The following is a 5741-nucleotide window of genomic DNA, read 5'->3' on the forward strand; positions in this document are numbered from 1 at the left end:
ATGGGAATTATGTTAGTTACATTGGGTAAGGTTAGATACCCAGGAGATATTTTGTTGATATTAGTTCAGGTCATTTGATCATATATCCTATAAATATTTTCCAGACCATAATTCTCATTTTATTCTGAGATAAAACTTGATCATTAATTCAAATGTACATAATGGAAGAGCAAAAATTATGGCTTTGGGCAAGTAATCCATCAATTTACTTCCATATGAAATGGTCTTAATTCAGATACTTCCTGTGTTTGGGTCCCACATTTTTTATGAGAATATGTTCACAGCACCATACATAGTATTCAGTGATAACATAATATCAGAACAAGGTTTTTCAGGTTGTATGACAACCACAGTTAATAATTTTCAAACTTATTTGGATTTGGATGCAGGAGATTCAGTATTATCAAGGTTATCCCAAGGGGATCCATGGAAAGGCTCAGGGAACAAAAGAATCTATGAACCTCTGAAATGTTATACAAAACTTTGAACTTCAAATTCTTGTATATGGCTTGATTTTCCCATAGCATAATTTCTTTACCTTTTTCTTTTTAAGTCATCATATTTTCCTTTTTATCCCAAATGTCTCATTTTTTAACAATTTTGTTTCTTGCATATATTAAAATTTACCATAGTTGTATGAACAAACAAATTCTCCAGACCATGGAAATCAACCCTGGGTACTGTAACTTTTGGTTTCTCTCTCTCTCTTTTTTCAGGAGTACTTGAAATATTAACCAGTACATAAGCATTAATCTTCAAGTCAGGTAGAAGATCATGATATATATTGGTTCTCTTAGAGTTTGAGTGTTGGGAATTTTAATGTTTGGGTATCAAAAGCAAAATCAGTGGTGTGGTTATGAGTATTATTAACAACTCCATATTCAGCCCACCCCTCCCTTTTTCAAATTAGAGAATAGATAGAACTTAAACTAAATCTTCAAAAGGTCTAGATGCATATTACCTGTCTTTACCGCATGTTTTAGCTTAGTCATTTTGGCTCAGTCACAGATACTGTTCACAGAAAACCAAGCCATCAGTTCAAAACTACTGAAGGGTTGTGTTTGTATACATAAAAAGAAATCAACAGAAAAGCAAAACTTGGAAACATTTGTATTGTAAAATGTTAAGACTTGTTAACCCAGCACTGATGCCAAGAAAAGGATTATATGGCAGTCACTTACCCCTTACCTACTACAGAGTATCCTCCAATCTACCATGTGAAGAAAAGAGTGTATTTACTTTGCAAACTCTGTTCTAAGAAAATATATGGAATGTACATGCTTTTCTTTCACATGCTTAGAGGCACTGGTCTAACATTGACCTAACATGTGTTAGGTCAATGAGTCCTCACCAGGTAAAGAAATTATGCTATGGGAAGTAGGTCCCAGAATTATCACCATTTTACAGATAAGAGACTTAAACAGAGAGAAGTTAGGTGGCTCTCCAGTGTCATACAGCTAGGTAGCAGAGCTAGAATTTGAAACCAGGTGATCATAATCACCACCAGAAAGATCTTTAGGCAAGAAACAATTGAATTTTACTCTTAAAGTATACTGGATTTTAGACGTTCTTTTGGCAATGTCTACCATAATTTTCATGCTTCTTGTCTTATTTCTCAGTTTTTTGAAGTTCCCTGACTCTCTCCCATCTCTGATTTTCTATATTTTTCCTTTCAGTAATAAAAGTAAAAACCTCCTCTAGAAAAGCTATCCCAAAGTATTATGCAGAGAAGCACTTCTTTCTCTATTTTGTACTACCAAATTTAGTTTTAAAAATCTTCATTTTGATATTCATTGACTAGGCTGAAACTTACAATTAATTCTCTTAAAAATATTATATATCTGTTTAAGGTTTTAGCAAGGCTTTCAAAGGCTATGTCTGTAAGATATTCCATTTTCTATAATCCATTTGCTCATAGACTGGTTCTGTTCCTTTTCTCTCCACATTTTAAGTTTTGAGTTTCTTAGTCATGTTTTGTTTGACTCTCATTCCTAATTAATGGGATCCCAACCCTCGAGGTTTTAAAAGCCACAGGCTTTCCTATCTAACTGTGAAAGAAATCTCACAAGATAAAAATGAGAAATTACTTATTCTCCCCATACAGCTGCAGAAAAGGATATGCTATTTGATATCATAAAGCTTCTTGCAGAAGTTATTTCTAACAACAGTCTCAAGACACACCCAAATAATAAAGATTGTATCTTTGCTTTATGTGCAATTTTTAAGCCCTAACAAGAAGTCTATAATTTGTGTTGCTTATCTTAGTAATATGATGCCCTATTAAAAATTAAAATCTCTATTTTATGAAAAGTTTAAGCAGTTACAAGACTTACTTTTTTGAATGAGAAGTAGATCATTGACACTTCTTTAAAATAATATTTATTTATTTATTCATGAGAGACACAGAGAGAGGGGGCAGAGACATAGGCAGAAGCAGTCTCCATGCAGGGAGCCCAATGTGGGACTTGATCTTGGGATTCCAGGATCATGCCTTGAGCCGAAGGCAGAAGCCTAACTGCTGAGCCACCCAGGCATCACCACTGACGTGTTTTTTTCTTCTTCATGGAAAGAGACAAAAACAATGAAAATCTGTGATTATGTAATTTTCCTATTTAAACAGTTTGATAGTCTAATTCCATTTACATAAATCAGATATAAATATAGATATTTGCATTTTATATATTTATATATACTTTCTGTGTGTATTTATATTACATATATATATGTAAAACCAATATAGCTGGAAATATATTTTTATAAATTTCCAGCTATATTGGTTATTTGTATTTATAAATGACCATCTTCTAGTTTAACTAGCATTGATAATTTAATTGTATGTGTTCATCCACAGATGATAATCTCTGTTCCACTGACAAAAAATACAGATTCCTATGAAAAGTTATCCATTTCTGCATGTGTGGCTAAGCAAATATTCTCTTAGTGAGATGATATTCTGGATGTGGAGTTTCTCTCCTCTGAAGTGGTTAGGTTATGTAAGGCATTGGACTTCTCCCATTTCAAGATTGACCCTTTAGGATGTGGCTTGTAGCTTTATCCCTTTAGAAAACACTGGGTACCAGCATTCCTGGGAAGAGGGACAGAGTCAGTGCTCCACAGCCTTTGAATCAACTTGTGGAGTATTGTACCACTACTCCAGTTTTCAATTTGTCTTAGACCTTGAGTTATTCTGGCCACTAGTTGAGGCTATAAGCTATTTTATTCATTGGTCTTTTGGCTGTTAATTAATCATTTTATTGAATTTTACATTCAGTCTGACTTAAGGAATTTTACATGTGGAGAAATTCTCATGCTTAAGGTTTGCTGATAATAATCTTCACATTTTTTTTTTTTAATTTATGATAGTCAGAGAGTGAGAGAGAGAGAGAGGCAGAGACACAGGCAGAGGGAGAAGCAGGCTCCATGCACCGAGAGCCCGACGTGGGACTTGATCCCGGGTCTCAAGGATTGCTCCCTGGGCCAAAGGCAGGTGCCAAACCGCTGCGCTCCCCAGGGATCCCCCCTCACATTTTTTTAATACTATAATGAATCATTAATTTCTTCTATAATTTAAATTTGAGGAGGAACACAGCTCTCTATTTAGTCAGGCATCATAAACTGGAAATGTTTATAAAGCTAGAGAAAGTTGTAATAATTATGAAAGGAAAGAAATATCACTATATAATATTTTTATGGAAAATCTCTAATATAAAAATTAAGGTATAATCAATATATATAAAAATATATATAAATAAAATATAAAATTAAGGTATAATCAATATAGTCTAAATTATGTAATTGGAATTACAGTATAAATGGACACTAGCTGCTAAAGGTAGTATAATGGTAATATAAAAGCTTTAAAAAGGTATATTAATGGTAGCCAATTTCCTTTTTTAAATTGTTTTTATAAGATTTCATTTTAAGATGATATATTTATGGTTTCTGCCCTCTACAAACTGAATAAACATCTCTCTAGATTATGATTTGATGTAACAATTTACTGAATAAATGTATTACATATTCCATATTCTGAGTGCTTTCTCTCTTAAGGAATCTAAATCATATTTACAGAAGTACAACTAATTTTCAAAGTGTTCCTTTGAGGAAGAAGAATAGGTAGGGAAAAAAAAAAAAAAAGCTTAGAGAAGCAAATCTCATAGCAATGGCCTAATAGAAAAATAACATTTCAAGATGTGGTCTCATATTCTACATTTTGCAACATGGAATAGGGATTTCATTTTATTTCATCTGAAATTAATAACCTATATTAATTATTGATATCCCTGTGACTTAGGCATAATGTAAGGATAAAAAGAAAAGTGTATAAAAGTCTTGAGGAATCACTAGGCTTTAATTTACCAAACACTATTTATAGTAATTTGTGCCCTGTGTGAAATATAAATACTTGGGAGTAGATATAACTCTCTTAAGTACAAGTAATAGAATTACAGTCATTTCTACAGATCTAAACCTATTTATTGGAGTTATATTTTATGCTCAGTCTTGTGTATATTGCTAGGATGGCAAGCATTGAATTAAGAATCCTGGAAACTCTCTGTAGAGGGACACTCCTTAGATAGGAGTGACTGCAACAGAACTATTGAAACCTGCATACTCTTGTATCCTTCCAGTTCATGATCTGCAAGAAACTAAGCATTCATAAGGGTCATGAAACTAGAGTAGAGCAGAGAATATGTTTTTTCTGCAAAGGAAAAGCTTTCCTTTTTGGTGACAAAATCATTCATTCATTACAACTGCTGAATTTGGTTCAATAATAATGGAAAGTAAAACTGAATTGCCCAAGTGGATTTTTAACATGTAAAAAAGTCAACAAAAGTGTTCCTTATTAAAGTCACATTCTAAAAGGATGTATTTTTTTATTTAGCAGTATATAATAGAAACTACAATGTTGGTGTGCTCCTCTGTACAAATATTTTTCAACAAAATTTTTTTTCTCAGAAATTTGTGAAGATAATGATGTAAGGCATATCAATAACTAACAAAAAATGACATATATTGAACGTCATTATATCAGCCAGGTATAAAAAAATGAATAGTTTGTGATTCCAATGAACCCAATCTACTAACATTGATAGGGGAAATTTCATTCTGATCTGGAACAAGAAATGTTTTCTTGTACCATCTGTCAAAAACATAACTGGGATAAAATTGTAAATGTGGGACATGGAACAAGGAAGGGACCTTTGCTTCATTGGTAATAAGATTTCATTCAGCTCTTTTTATTTTTTTAGCTTTTTATTTATAGTTTAATTTTATTCCAGTGTGCAGTGTTATATTTTGGTAATAAGATTTCATTCAGCTCTTTTTATTTTTTCAACTTTTTATTTATAGTTTAATTTTTATTCCAATGTGCAGTGTTATAATAGTTTCAGGTGTACAATATACCGATTCAAAATTCCATGGGCAACCCAGGTGGCTCAGGGGTGTAGCACCACCTTCAGCCCAGGGCCTGATCCTGGAGACCAGGGATCAAGTCCCACATTAAGCTCCTCCACATGGAGTCTCTCTCTGCCTCTCTCTCTCTCTCTCTCTCTCTCTGTCTCTCATGAATAAATAAATAAAATCTTCAAAAATTCTCCCAAAACAAAATTCCATATATTATTCAACGCTCATTAAGTGTACTTTTAATTCCCTTCACCTATTTCACCCATCCCCCACTCCATATCTCCATTAACCATCAGTTTGTTTTCTATAGTTAAGAGCCTGTCTTTTGGTTAGTC

The sequence above is a fragment of the Vulpes lagopus genome, chromosome 7, assembly GCF_018345385.1.
Source record: "Vulpes lagopus strain Blue_001 chromosome 7, ASM1834538v1, whole genome shotgun sequence".
NCBI classification, from domain to species: domain Eukaryota; kingdom Metazoa; phylum Chordata; class Mammalia; order Carnivora; family Canidae; genus Vulpes; species Vulpes lagopus.